Genomic DNA, 15,706 nt, shown 5'->3' with positions numbered 1-15,706 from the left:
AGACTGTTTGCTGATATATCTTTATTTTATGCTATTCATAATATTATATTGGCATCAGATTGTCCATTTCTCTCAACATAACTGCTGATTTCTAGATTTTGTTTCACTTTGGTGAAAGGTACTACGCCTATTATTTGCAAATGAAAAGGTTAAATTCCAATGGCATTTGAAAGATGGTAATAATTTAGAACTTCTCTCAAAACAGAAGGCTTTGAAATTGTCTTTATGTGTGAAAATAATGACTGTTATTAAGCTATGGTCACAACTCAGAGCGGCAACCGACCGATTTGTAGATCGCTCGGTCGCCGCTGGAATTTAGGCATCGCCCAACGACTTTTGAATTTTTGACGAATCGAATTAAGCGATCGTCGTTTAATATGATTGTACCGAGTGGTCGTACGTTCTATGCTGCATAAAGATTCAATAAAAACCGATAAAAGCCGTTAGGAAAACGAATTCTGATATTTCTAATTCTAATCATAAATATCCAGAAAATCAGACAAGCGACTGGCTTGTAAAAGTCAGGGTATTTTTGTATGACCTACAGGTTTATAATTATGATTGCCGCATGAGCTAAATCCAGGATTGTTTTAGACTCTGAGGCAAAGTTACCCAATCCCTTTAAAGGCACACTGCCATACTTGTAGCTACTTGCTCCCTCTATATAGAAAACTTCCCGAATCGGTGCCTGTTGGTCCCCCATGATCCTCTTTTTCTTATGTTAAATGAGAGCTGAGTTAACGAGATAGCCACCTGTCACAGTGACCTTGATGGCTCTCTGTGTGGTCTAATCCCTTCTGGCCCAGTAGTGGTTACGGTCTTTAAATGTGAACTAGTTCCCGGAAAATCGTTGTGTATTGCGGACAACGCTAGCTTTTGTTACCCAAGTGTATTTTTGTTCTCAAAATTATTTGCACGATCACTATGAATGTACACTTGCTTTTAATTTTAATGTTTACAATTCAAACATGTCGTACCATTATTCTGTGTTAACCTTGTATATATTTGTTGCAAACACATGCTTAAATTTAAACAGAATAAAATAATTAAATGGTTCAGAGTATAGTGCTTCACACAGCAAAAAGTAAAGAGAGAAAGCATTTTATCAAGGTTGAACTAACTATATTCAACAGAATCGCAACTATTTTCGTGAAAGTTAGTAAAGGGCGATTTCAATAACTACTGTTTATCTACATAGAAATCATGCTTTGATTACGTAATACGTCATAACTATGTACCCACATTTTAAAATGTGACGTACAAGGCTATTGAAATTGCCTAAATGTTGATTTTCTAAAGACACATGTATAGTTGCGATTGTGTTATATGGGAATCTTTTATGCATGTATTTTGTTGTAAAAGTAATCCCATTAACCTCTTCCTCACTGCCGGAATTGAAAAAGACATACATAGATGAAAATACGCGAATTATAAAGATGTACGTATGAACCATTAGAAAGGTGATAGGTACTGCAAAAGCAAAAAATAGCAACGAAAACAGACATAATAAAGCTTTTCGTCTTGTACTCATCGGAGTAAATTGTAAGAACGAACAGAACAGCAATCGGGAAATATCAACGGAAGCTAAAGGAACAATTGGAATGCCAAAGATTAAAGATAAACTTGAGTTCTGGTAAAAAAAGAAATTGAATTCTCACAGAATCTAACGAAACTTATACTGAATGTTCAAGATTACAAATAAATGTCATGTGCCAAACAATTTTGGAAAAAAAATGTATACTGGCTGAGTAATGAGCATAGAAAGATAAGGAAATCAGGGTAGTACTAGCCCCGACACCATGTGTGTTGTCCCATATACATCTTTCTGTGTAAGTGATTGTTACTTTACCAAAACTATGCCACATTTATGATGATTTTGAAGACTCCAGAACCTTGCATTACACACCATTACTTACATGCTATATGATCTACTTTTCTGATCCATTCCACACCTTTTATTTCACAATTCAATCGCATTACCAGAACTCAAGTTTATCTTTAACAGGCTGTGATTGGCTGCCGGAAAGAAACCATAAATCCAGCCGATTAATGACAGCGCGCTATTGCAATGCTAGGTAGAATAACGTTAGACTTCTCACGAACTTTTCTGACGGCACATTCTCTATTCTGTGCCCACAGAAGGAATTTGTGAAATCTTCTTTTTTCTTTTAGAAATTTTTGAATTCGTGTCTGGATATAGAAAGGCATTCAATTTCTTTGTGCACACTTTAAATAAACTGTTGTCAAGTATAGGCAGAGAAGGGGGAAACATTTATTGATGGTTGATGAACAAAGATATACGTACTCTCTCACATTAATTAGTAAGAGCCGCTACTGCACGATTCACCTCTAATTGTACCTTCAATAAATTCAAGTGATGCACAAAACTACGAATTCATACTAATGTTTTTCGAATCGATGTTTGTATGTGTCCCCGTACAAATCAATGCAACAAATATATCATGCTGTGACCTGTTTGATTATTCACATTCGGTCTTTTACACACTCGCAATCTAATTTCACATTCGGCCATTTTTGCGATGTAATAGCATTTAATGAACAACTCTTTGTTATTAGTGCCTCGTTACAAATGATTTGAGTCACCTGTTACGCCGAATAATTGTATTTCAATACTCAGAATGCGAATCGCATACATTACCTGTTGCTAAGTATGATAATCCAGCCATAATATTTGTCCTACCTAGGAACACATAATGTGTGCGATTCGCCTTCTTACTTGAAACCCTATCCACATGTACGCTGCATCACTCTGAGCAAGAGAGAGACAGATTGAGGGAGGGGGAGGCAGAGATGGAGGGAGAGAAAGAGAGAGGAAGGTTGAGAGAGGGGAGAGAGGGGGAGGGAAAGGGGTAGATAGATCGGGAAACGGTAAGGGAGAAAATGAGTGAGAAAGAGAGAGAGAGAGAGATTGAGAGAGGGGGAGGGACAGATGGAGGAAGAGATAGAGGGAGAGATGGAGGGAGAGAGGGGGAGGGGGGGGGGGGAGATGAAGCGGAGTAGATAGGAAGAGAAAGGGGAAGGGAGAGAATACGAGAGAGAATGAAATAGAAAGAGATGGTAAAGAGAGAGAGAGGTTTGCAAAGACAGAGAGAGAGAGAAAGAGACAGACAGACATCGAGAGAGAGAGAGAGAGAGAGGGTATGGATAGAGCATTATTGTTTATGAATTCCTCAATCCTCCACTAAATGACATAAATGCCCGATGCAAGTACACAATTATATTACGTTGCTATTTTTTATTAAAAAATAGCAACGTAGAAGAGTATCTTCAATTTAAAATTGAAGATACTCTTCTTCTTCTTTTTTTTTTTTTGGGGGGGGGGGGGGAGGGGGTCCTTTCTTACTTTGTTATTTCATTTTAATAACTATTATTACGTATTACAAATAAATAAAAAATATAAAGCACATTTTACTGTTTTACAACAAAATAATGTTATTTCTGTCTAAACCATGCTCTATATTATCAAAATATCAATGACAGACACTTTTTCGTATTTGATCCCAATTTATTTGGCCGCACAATATGATAAAATTGATAATAAGGAAGTTATGCATTTTTTAAAAAGTATGAAAAACTATAGAGCAATGAAAAACACTTCACAAATTGCCAAATTGATTATTAGTTTGTGACGTCATTGCTTCACTATTTATCAATTGCTTCATACATTTTTATCCCATTATTTCCCTTTTTATCCCAGAGATTTCCCCATGCCCTTGCCCAGATTTTATGTTTTGTTTTAAGTTTTATTTCACAAAATCTTTTATGAACTTTGAAACATTGATACTATTTTCGGAATACTGTATATTCATAATTATTATTTGTCATATAAATAGTTTATTATAAGGGTGAAAATTGAAAAATTATATTATCAATATAAAGAAAACAATTAGTAGATAGTGAGGCAATGGCGTCACAGACTGATGAGTGAGTTGCCAAAATGTCTTGTGATTTTCAAAGTTTTTCATGTCATTAAAAATTCATAACGTTCTTATTGGTTATCCGATTTTGCTCAAACTTTTTTGATTTGTTTGTCTGATTTTCTGCTTGTATTGAAAGTAAATTATTATAAGAGTGGACTTGCCCTTTCAGATGGCTTAGGTCAAAAGTTAAAACTAACGAATACGTAAAGATGTTTCTTATGTTGATGTTGGATTCTATCGAACGTTTAAATCAATTAATGGAGGAGAAGAATCTCAAATGGAATAATCGTACCTGTTTCTTGTACGTAGTTTGGAAAAGTGTGTCAACGAAGTCGTTTTCTTGTCGAGAATAAATAGAAACAAGATGATCTAAACTGTCTATGACTGAGTCTCCGTCGCCAAGAGAGGGCACTGAATGACTACGTCAAAACATTTCAACTTGTGTCCACATCTTGTTGTAGGTAAAAATCTGTTCAAAGAAAATAGCCAAAAATGTAACGAAAAACGGATTTAGGAATATGAAAATCGGGGCACATGTCCGATGAAACATCAGTCTCTCTGACTAGCAAAAATAAAAATATAAAAGGTTATCATATATTAAGGTGATTTTACCTCTTCCATTTAAGGGGGTGTAATTAAGAGACACAATATTAAGGGCGACTTAAGTATTTTAACAATGACATAGGTCCAGGGGCGGATCTAGCTTTTTGCTAGGAGGTTTGACCAAAATAATGACGAGGCGCGAAGCGGCGAGCCGATTTTTGGGGGTGTTTATTTAAACCCCGTATGTGATGTTTTCCAGGCATCCACTAACACAATGGAGACCATAGAAAGCAGTGCATGATAACGTCTTTTTAAATCAAGTAACAGTTTAAACAGTTTGACCTAATGACGATGCGGAGCATCGTCCACGAGCCGCGTAACGGCGAGGCGATTTTTTTGGCTATTTTGAACCCCCGTATTGTGATGTTTTCCTGGCATCCACTAACACAATGGAGACCATAGAAAGCAGTGCATGATAACGTCTTTTTAAATCAAGTAACAGTTTAAACAGTTTCACCTAACCACGAGCCGCGTTACGGCGAGGCGGTTTTGGGGGGCTATTTTGAACCCCCGTATTGTGATGTTTTCCTGGCATCCACTAACACAATGGAGACCATACAAAGCAGTGCATGATAAGTTTTTTATTAATCAGGTATCAGTTTAACCCTTTGAGAGCGAGCCCGCGCACAGCGACTGTTTCCCCTGTGACGGAGCGATTTCGGTTACATCGCCAGTAATGGAAAATTTGGCGGTGCTTTCTTCTTCCATTGCTCATTGCGCTTCATTCAGTCATTTTCGTGATTTTTAGTAAATGTAGAAGTGAAAGATCAGACTTTTTTCTTTCTAAAAATATTAGTTTTGTTCATCAATACGAAAAATAAGGTCTGTTATTTTCGAGGGAAATTGCCGTCTTATCTTGCTGAAGCTTCACGTCTTTCCTTTTCAATTTTCAACTCACAATACAAATTGCGTAAGCACCGCCGCACGCGCAGATCGGTCGATACCTCCATTCATTTCCCCATTGTCAATTATTGTCGTCTGCTAAAGCTCGGCCGATTATCAACCGACCCATAAATAATAGGCCTAAGCCTTCGTTTCACATGGGTTTTCGACACATTTTGTAACTATATTCTGACCAACATTATGCCATGATCTACACTAAATGCCCTTTCTTTTCAAATCAAATATAGGACTATTTGGGAAAGGAATTTTGAGATGAACATTGTTTTATTCTCGAAAACGAAAATAATATTTACTTTGAATGCTTTCGACTTCGTTTATCAAAATTTGAAATATTCATTTTGTTTTAGTTTTTGCCTCCCGCTTAATTTTGTTTATTTTTCTCTATCTATAAATCTCTTAGAACTCTTTTTTGATATGAGGTTGCTGTATAAATAAAACATTTATTGAATTTTTGTACGCATATTTGATTTGATTTAATTGTTTGTAATGGAAAGAGCTAAATGAATGACAAAGATTAGAACAAAATCATAATTCATCATATCTCTCTTTATATCTATTTATCTATCTATCTCCCCTATCTCCTGGTGTTACGAACTAAGAAACAGAAATGTCGGCGTAAGGTAGGGATGGGGTGAAGTTCGCCCTATCCCGCGACCGCTAACCACCAAGGCGCTTCCCCGCGACGTAATAATTACCACCAAGGCTGTGATCATTTCCTGATAATTCTGAAATTATACCAAACTTTAAAGCAATCTGACAAATTTTGAGAAGAGTGTTCCATATGGGGTTCTTGTGCACCATCTCCCCTATCTCCTGGTGTAAATAACTAAGAAACAGAAATGTCGGCGTAAGGTAGGGAGGGGGTGAAGTTACCCCTGCCCCGCGACCACTAACCACCAAGGCGGTGATCATTTCCTGAAAATTCTGAAATTATCCCAAATTTTAAAGCAATCTGAAAAATTGTGTGAAGAGTGTTTCAGAGCCGGACATATATGGGGTTCTTATGCACCATCTCCCCTTTCTTCTGGTGTCAATAACTAAGTAACAGAAATGTCGGCGTGCCGGTAGAGAGGGGGTGAAGTTTCCCCTGCCCCGCGACAACTAACCACTAAGGCGGTGATCATTTCCTGAAAATTCTGAAATTATCCCAAACTTTAAAGCAATCTGACAAATTTTGAAAAGAGTGTTTCAGAGCTGGATACATATGGAGTTTTTTTGCATTATCTTCCCTATCTCCTGGTGTAAATACCTAAGAAAAAGGGTTGTCAACGAAAAGTAGGGAAGAGGGTAACTTTCTTCTAGTTGCGAGATGAAAGCCACAGCATTATTTGTACAGTATCTTATACCTGCAGAAAAGTATACTTATGGGACTATTGTGCGTAAACCGTACGCACTATTCTACATTTAGGTTATAACCACGTATATGGTGCACGAAAGTACACTGACCTTTTAGTGGTCGCGAACTAGCGGTCGCCAAATTCAGCTCAGCATCCTGAGAAGAATATAGAGCGGACGCGCGCGTACGCGTCCGTCTCCAGTTGTACGGGTAATTCGAGGGCCTTTCTCGATCCGAACACTAACTGAGGGTAAAGTTGAAATGAAATCACTTTTTCTCGATTTTTTCCATGTAATTTAATTATTTTTTTGATAGATGAGATGAATGAATATATCTCAATAATACTTCAAAGAACTTTAGCACATAATAGCTAATAATAACCTGGAAAACTTTGTCAATATATTAGGGATACTTCTCGGCTTCTGTAGAAGCCCGTCGTCACAGACTTAACAACTCGCTCGGCTTCTGTAGAAGCCCGTCGTCTCCAAAGTGTTAATAGACAGTTATATCCAGAGTTATCATGTGTTTGCTTAAGTTAGGAGATGAGTTGAATATTTTCTCACAGTATTTGCACTTGAAAGGATTACTCTCCAGTGTGCGTTTTTTTTTTTTTTTTTTTTTTTTTTGGGGGGGGGGGGGGCGCCCGAGGGGGAGGGGGGGGGGGAGGGGTTAACCCCTAACCCCCCGTAGATCCGCGCCTGAGGTCTACCATGCTTTACTGTGTTACTTTGAAAGTAACTGCAGTCCACTTTTTTAATGCGTTTTTTTTCCTTCACACCATGGCATTTTCAAAAGCAGGTACACAAAATTACATTATTACATTATGATAATAATTGTGTTTGTTTTCACAGGAAAGCCTGATCATATCAGCGTCAATGCTTTTTTTCGTGAGAGCCATACAAAGCAAAAAAAGGGGCATATCTACTGTTACAATGCTTTGTATAGGCCTACCTGTAGCAATGATTGCCAAATTCTCTGTGTGGCCATGCCTTGAACCATAGTGCATGACCGCTCAGAGGAATTTTTCCTGTTGGGGATCGGGGAAAAATGCAATGAATTATCGATAATTTATTAAATTGTCTTATTTTTCAAATATGTGTGGGGGCTACCCCCTACCCTAGCCTCCGCTGCGTACATTCGGGATTCAGTGGCAAAGTAATGGCCTCGTAACTGTGAGGCCCACGGATCATAACCGTGTCGATGTGCTTTTATTATTGTCCTTTTGTTAGGCATTAATCCGCATTACTGTCAGTTATGATTTAACCCTAATAAGGCCACCCCCCCTCCACGATTTTTCTGATTGATCGGGAACGCATATGGATGGCTCCCCGCCACTCGCTGACCTTTTTTTTCGAGTCTTGCGCAAAACTTTGAAAATCAGACATACAGTTTCAAGGTCACGTAACCTTTTGTCTTTGCATGTCAGCCCGAAAATCGCTCATTTTTAAAACAACAGAAACAATTAAATACATAAGTTAAAAAAACAATAAAATACATAAGAAATTATCAAAACAAGCGATAACATAAGGAATAACCTGGTTCTTCCAATTTTTTTTGTCGTATTTTTATTCAAAATGGTCTAATGAATATATGTAGTGAAAAAGAATGCTTAAATATGAATGATTTATGATTGATGGTTACAATTGTGATTTTATTTGCATAAATTACCATAAATATGCAAATAAGTGAATTTTTCAAAAAAATGAAATTATCATATTATTCTATACACTTTACTTGACATGCGTGCAAATTTTTCGCGGAAATCGGCCGAGATCTTAAGGGGGGCCATAATGCTCCCCCCGGCCGTACTAAGACCTCAAATAGCCCGGCCTTTTTAGGGTTAAGGGCGTAGGACCCCTAGTTGATTAGCATAGCAGCATACAGATACTTAAGCAGTCACGCAAAACAAACACCTGCAAATTATTATTCAATAAGATCTGAGTATGTAAACTATTATCTAGATCTATTAGGAATAAATCATTGTCAAAATCATTCCATAAATCGGGGTAAAAAAAAAATCCAACTTTATGAGCAACAGTGTAGTAGGCCTTTGACCACATAGAACCTTTAACTATAACACAAACTGTGTGTTGGTGACATATTGATACTCTTTATCATTTAGCTTTTTCAAAGCTATGATCATTCTTTGTTCATTTTTAATGCATGTATGACGCATTTCCCCCCTCAAAAAATTCGGTATGCCTGTGCAAAAAAAAAAAAAGTTTAAGTTTATGTGCTCGTTAAAGTCATCTTCGATATTAGACATGCATAGGCTCATACACACAAACACACACACGCACACACGCACACACACACATACACACACACACACACAAGCTACATTAATTTTAAAAATAACGTGAGACAAGGTGGAACAATTCATACTATTTTTGCTAATGCGATTTGAAAAATTGCAGTGTGGATTTATAAAGACAAAGCTACAATTCTACCTGGGCGCAAACATTAATCATTCCCATATATACAGTTCGATACTGTGCACTCACTATAACCCAGGGGATAAAGAAAAACAGTGCGTTACTGATGCAATTTTGTAATCTAGATGGCAGATTAGTAGTTAATGAGGTAGTAGTTTAGTCCACCCCAAAAACAAGTTTATGTTATAATCGAGGGTGTTCAAATACGTCCAGTATCTCTTTAAAGCTCTTTTTCTTTTACATATAGTAGGCTTTTGACCAAATGAAATCCTTAACTATAAAACAAGCTATGTGTTGGTGATTAATTGTTTCTCTTTATCTCACGGCTCTTTCAAAACTATGATCAGTCTTCATTCATTTTTTCATGCATGCAGGAAGCATTCCACCGATCCCCCCTTCCCAAACAAATAAACAAATCGGTATGTCAGTGCCAAAAATAATAAATTGATTAATAAATTAATAAATTAACATTAAAAAACAATAGATTTGCCTAAATAGTTGCGCATGCACTCTTTTACTAATTCATATTTCCATTGCTTATGCGATTGAAAAAGGTGAGTCTCGATGAAGACAACCAAGCAGACCATTGTTCTAGCAGGCCGCAAACATTACTCAATCCTACAGTTCGATACTATGCCATCACTATATTAATGTTGCAACTTTGTAACATAGATTACAGATTATATACTCTGGTCCAGTATTACTGCGCTACTTCGGATAATATGTTTCAGCATCTTACTGTGACTGTTTTTGGTATCGGTTGATTGGAAGCCATATCGATAATTTTTTTTTAGAATAGTCGATCGCGTTTTCATTAACAACATAGCAAAGCATGAACCTGTCTGGTAAAATCGACACGAACTCTGACATAAACAGTGCATGCGCAAACCGTATATGAGTGAGAGGAATGGTATTTAAGTATTTTGTTTTATTAAAAAATCATCTAATGCAATGGTACACCATACATAACGTTGGTCGCGAAGTTACAAAGATATTCATCTTATTAATTCTAACCATTTCAGAATGCATGAAACACAGAAGGTTTTCTGAGAATCAACTGATCGAGTGTTTACGTCTACTGGTTATCAAGATGTTACCTCGTCATCCAATACTCGTCTATTTCCTCATATCTGCATTCTCCTCTTCTGTTGCTTTTTGCTATACAAGTGAGTATCATTATTTTGTTTGTAAAAAAACATTCAAATCAGTTTTTTTTGCCTGGGTATGAATGTTTGTACAATTCTTAATATAACCTAAAATGGATAGTTAACCGTTTTACAGTTTTAGATTAAGATATGCCTGAGGTGTGGATGGTAATGATGTGCAGTAGACTTGTTTATTTCTTATAATTCTCGAGTTTGATTTATATTCATATTTGTTTTTCATCTTTCTAGTTCAAGATTTCAATAATCACTGAACAATGTACTTAGGAAATCTTTAATTGCATTTGAAAATATATTGTTGGGATGGCGGGGATAACTCTAGAAGCATGCCTTCAGTCGTCGTGTTTTAGTTACCTTAGGCATGATTAATATCGTCGCCAATTTCTTTCTTTTTTAAATAATGAATAACCAAAAGTGTTAAACGGACGACTTCAAAAAGGATAAATAAAAAAATCATACACATTATTACCATTGTATTCGTAACACAAATTTATCATTGTATCATTATTTCCACACTTTTCACAAAGTTAGCTAAATATACAAATAACCACCAATATAAAAACAAACAATGTTTTTGTTGTATTATTTATTTCTACAAAATTAAATTTCTAGTTACGTTAGTGTTAATATATGGTCTTGTTTTTTATTCTATTGAATAATGGTAATACAATAGTAATGATGATGATAATAATAATAATAAAAATAATAATAACAATAGTCATAATAATGATAATGATAATAACGATAATAATAATAGCAAAGCAGAGGTGCCGTGGTTTGTGAATCTATCACCGGACTGTACATCACATGGTTCACGGTTCGAGTTCCGCCGCGCACTAATATCATTTGGCAAGACAATAATCTACAATTGACCCTTTCCACCTATGTGAAGTAAATGGATATCCGGAAGGAAGATATTCGCTGAAGGCTTTAGCGCCTTAAAATGGCAGCTCATCGTCAGCCGGGGTAATAATGTGATACTTAATGTGTATTAAGCGCAGTATAGTATATTCATAGAGCAGCTGCGCAATACAAATGGACATATTATATTATCATTATTCTCATTTTTATTATTACTATATATTATCATTAGAAATAGTAGTAGTAATAATCATTACAATTATAATAATATAATCATAAGAAGAAGAAGAAGGATGAAATTTTCTCCAAATCCAATTAAAATCAAAATATAAAAACATGTGCATTATAACAACAACATTCATAGAATATACAAAAATGAATGAGAACAATTAATAATATGCCGAATCAAACAGATACGTTTGAAGGTTAAGTTTTAAACATTTCAACTGATCTGCTAGTACGAATGTCTAGAGGAAAAGCATTCTACAGCGAAGGCCCTGCATGGGCAAAGGTTTTCTACCCCACTTGGTATTGAGCTTAGGAACAACACGTACCCCGAAGTTTGGAGAACGTAAAGGTCTAGACGATAACTAGTTATTTATCAAAGTAGACTTGTTCTGTGTATCAGAGCTCACAATTAAACAAAAGCAAAATAATATTGAAAGCAATGCGTTAAGTCATAGGCAACCAAAACAGTGGTGTGTGAATTAGCATCGTGTGACTCTGTCATTTTAAAGTTTTGTAACCGTACTAGCTGATATTAATTGATTAATTAATTAATTTTACCAACTGCCAAAACAAAATGCTTTATGTGGTCCAAGGGAAAATATGCATAATGCATGTACACGGTAGGGAATTAATTTGAAGAAGTTGAAATCGTTTAAAGGAAATGCGAATGTAATGGTTCGAGCTACGTTGCCACACCAACTTCCTTAGACAGTACATTTAACAACAATTATTGTCACTCTTCACCCGGGTGTAGTAAATTGATTACCTGCAGGCGTATGTGTAGGTCTTCAAAATACCATATGTAATTGACAGGAGGTCCTCTTACCCCCAGTCATTGGTCGCTTTGCTTTTTCTCATCTGTACAATCATATTTTGTTTTTATTTGTTCACTCCAACTCTAAGTTAAATGCTTAAAACTCACTATATTGTGAAGGGAAAAACAATCAAGTCTTATTAGTTGCGTAGCGTGGGCTTAGTCAGGGGGGGGGGCAGCCATCTTTAGTCTACTAAATCAGCGTTTCGAACATTTTATTAGTCACGGCACCCTTTTAGGAGCTAAAATGTTTCGCCCCAACCCAATTCAAAATTCATCAAAGAGGATTTGTTTTCCATCCCTCGTACCCAAAGACGTACGGGCACATTTTCGTGTGAGGACCGTGTAGTGATAGCTACATGTTGTTTAACAGAGTCTGCAAATACAGACTAGCATGTATAACTAAATAGAAAATGACCTGCAACCCATGACTCATGCCATGTCATGTTATGAAACAATGAGTACTTGACATAGAGCCTCAATAAAGCTATACAACCTATTAGTTCAATCAAAGCTCTCCAACTGGTCTTTTATAAGAACATAATATGGTGTCAGAACTTGGCAGCCAGTGTTTGTGCTGAGCAACCCAGCCTACAGTATATATATATATATATATATATGGAGGAATCATTGAAATCAGGCCAGTTCAATCCAATTCTTTGTGATGAGAGAGATGATGAGAGGGCTTAGAATCTAAGTGTATTTCCAGTGAATGTACTTATGTCCATAATAGTTAGTGCTTTAGTTGTATGGATTGGAGTGCATAGTTCTGTGCCGGGCCAGTTCCAGTATAACGGGCAGTAAGCGTGACATATATGGGACATGAACATACAGAATAACTCAGTGAAAGTTAATAGTTGAGCTTAAAGTAATTGTTGCAAAGATACAAAGAGAAAAAGCTAATTGTTATGCTGTTCATGTGAGTGACTACACTAGTCTAAGAAACAAAAAGAAACAAAATGGCAAATCTCATTCAACCTCCTCCACTCGACTTAAAGGGTAATATTTTCGAGAACTGGAGAAGATTTAAACAGAAATTCACTCTATACAATTGCCTCAGGAATGTCTGAACAAGATGAAAAGTTACAAACATCAATGCTTCTACACGTGGTTGGCGATGCTGCCTTGGAATTGTATAATACGTTTGTATTTGCTGAGGGTAAGAGCATGAAGCTTGAGAAAGTGTTGAACAAATATGAGGAATATTGCATGCCGAAAAGTAATCTAACGTATGAGAGACATAGATTTTTCACAAGATCTCAGTTAGTGCATGAGAGTGTTGATCAGTACGCAACAGAATTGCGGAGTCGTGCTCAGTCATGTGAGTTTTCCATGTTGAAAGAGAGTCTTATCCAGGACAGAATTATCTGTGGTATTTTAGACGATGGTCTAAGAGAACGTTTGTTGAGGCAAGATGATCTTACATTGGTTAAAACGTTGCAAGTATGTCGTGCGGCTGAACAAACTCGAACGCAGGCACAAGCGTTGAGTTCCGCAGGGGAAAACGCCTCAATTCCGGTAGATTCTTTTAGCAAGACTAAAAAGGATTTTTCCTGGTTCAAAGTCAAAACGGTCAGAACCTCAAGGTCGTAATAAAAGTGATGCAAGTAGCAGGTGTGGAAAACCGACATAGCAAAGACAAATGTCCCGCACAAGGTCAAACATGCAAGAAGTGCAGTAAGCAAAATCATTTTGCTAAATGTTGTAAAACCCCAGTAGCCAAGGTCAATGAACTGCAGCACTTGGAGGTAGATTCAGAAGGTTTCATGATTTGTTCTGTTGAATCAAAATAATCCAAGGATGAATGGATAGTTAATCTACTAGTCAATAACCAGCCGGTTGACTTCAAGGTTGATACTGGTGCTCAGGCGAATCTTCTTCCTGAGACAGTATTTCACAAATTGAAACCAAAACCAAAGCTACAAAAAGCCAAAGTGCTGTTGACAGGTTATTATGAGACAGATATCCCGGTCAAAGTTGTGTACAAAGGGATCAAACGCAATGTGCCGTGTCTAGTCATTCCTGGAAATCGTCAGCCTTTGTTAGGATTACGGACGAGTGAAGACTTGTATCTGGTGAAACGGGTGTATTATGTTGAGAAACAAACTGAACACGGAACGGGTAAAAGTGTAGTTCAAGACTATCAAGATGTGCTTGTAGGTCTAGGTTGTCTTCCTGGTAAACACCACATCACAATGAGAGAGGACGCACATCCTGTTCAGCATGCATGTCGCAAAGTTCCATTTTCACTTCAAGATAAACTTAAAGACGAGTTAGATAAGATGGAACGAATGGACGTAATCACACGAGTTGATGAGCCAACTGATTGGGTTTCTTCTCTCGTGGTGGTGATGAAAAAGAATGGTCAGGTCAGAGACCTGAACCGAGCAATCAAAAGAGAACACTATCAATTGCCATCAAGAGCTGAAATAACTGCACATTTTGCAGGAGCCAAATACTTCAGCAAGTTAGATGCATCTAGTGGTTTTTAGACAGATCCAACTAGATGACGAAAGCTCCAAACTTTGTACGTTTATCACGCCATACGGAAGGTACAAGTTCTTGAGACTACCTTTTGGTATTTGTAGTGCTCCGGAAGTCTATCACAAGATAGTGCACCAACTGTTTGCACACATTCCGGGAGTTAACACAATGATGGATGATGTGATTGTATAGGGAACTACCCAACAAGAGCATGATAACAGGTTGAGAGAGGTTCTCAGCATTGTGAAAAAAATGAATCTCAAGTTGAACAAAGACAAATGCGAGTTCAATGTCAAGAAGCTCACATTTATTGGTGACTTGATCAGTGATCAAGGAGTTCAACGTGATCCAAAGAAAGTGTCTGCTATCTTGAACATTGAGAGACCGAAATGTCGGAAAGATGTCCAACGGTTCTTGGGTATGATCAATTACCAAGGGAAGTTCATTCCAGATCTGTCGACCAAGTCAGCAGCGCTGAGACATCTACTAGACAAAAAGAATGTATGGACATGGGATCATGCACAAGAGGATGCATGGAATCAGCTGAAACAAGCTCTGATACAAGAGCCAGTCCTACATTTCTATGACTGCAAGAAAGCAACCAAGCTGTCAGCAGACGCATCAAAGGATGGTATTCGTGCAGTGCTACTACAGCAATATGATCAAGATTGGGTTCCGATCGCAAAAGGCATCTAGATCAACGACTGATGCAGAGACTAGATATGCACAGATCGAGAAATAATTGCTGGTAATCACATACGCATGTGAAAGATTCCATCAATACATCTATGGACAACAAATAGAAGTGGAGACTGATCACAAGCCACTTATTCCACTGTTTGTAAAGTCACTGGGTGACTGTCCCCTACGCATTCAAAGGTTACTCATCAGGGTACAGAGATATGATTTTTAAGGTCTCGTACGCGCCTGGAAAGTAC

This window comes from Strongylocentrotus purpuratus, unplaced genomic scaffold, assembly GCF_000002235.5.
Source record: "Strongylocentrotus purpuratus isolate Spur 01 unplaced genomic scaffold, Spur_5.0 spur5_scaffold_12, whole genome shotgun sequence".
NCBI lineage: Eukaryota > Metazoa > Echinodermata > Echinoidea > Camarodonta > Strongylocentrotidae > Strongylocentrotus > Strongylocentrotus purpuratus.
This window is presented reverse-complemented; position numbering follows the sequence as displayed.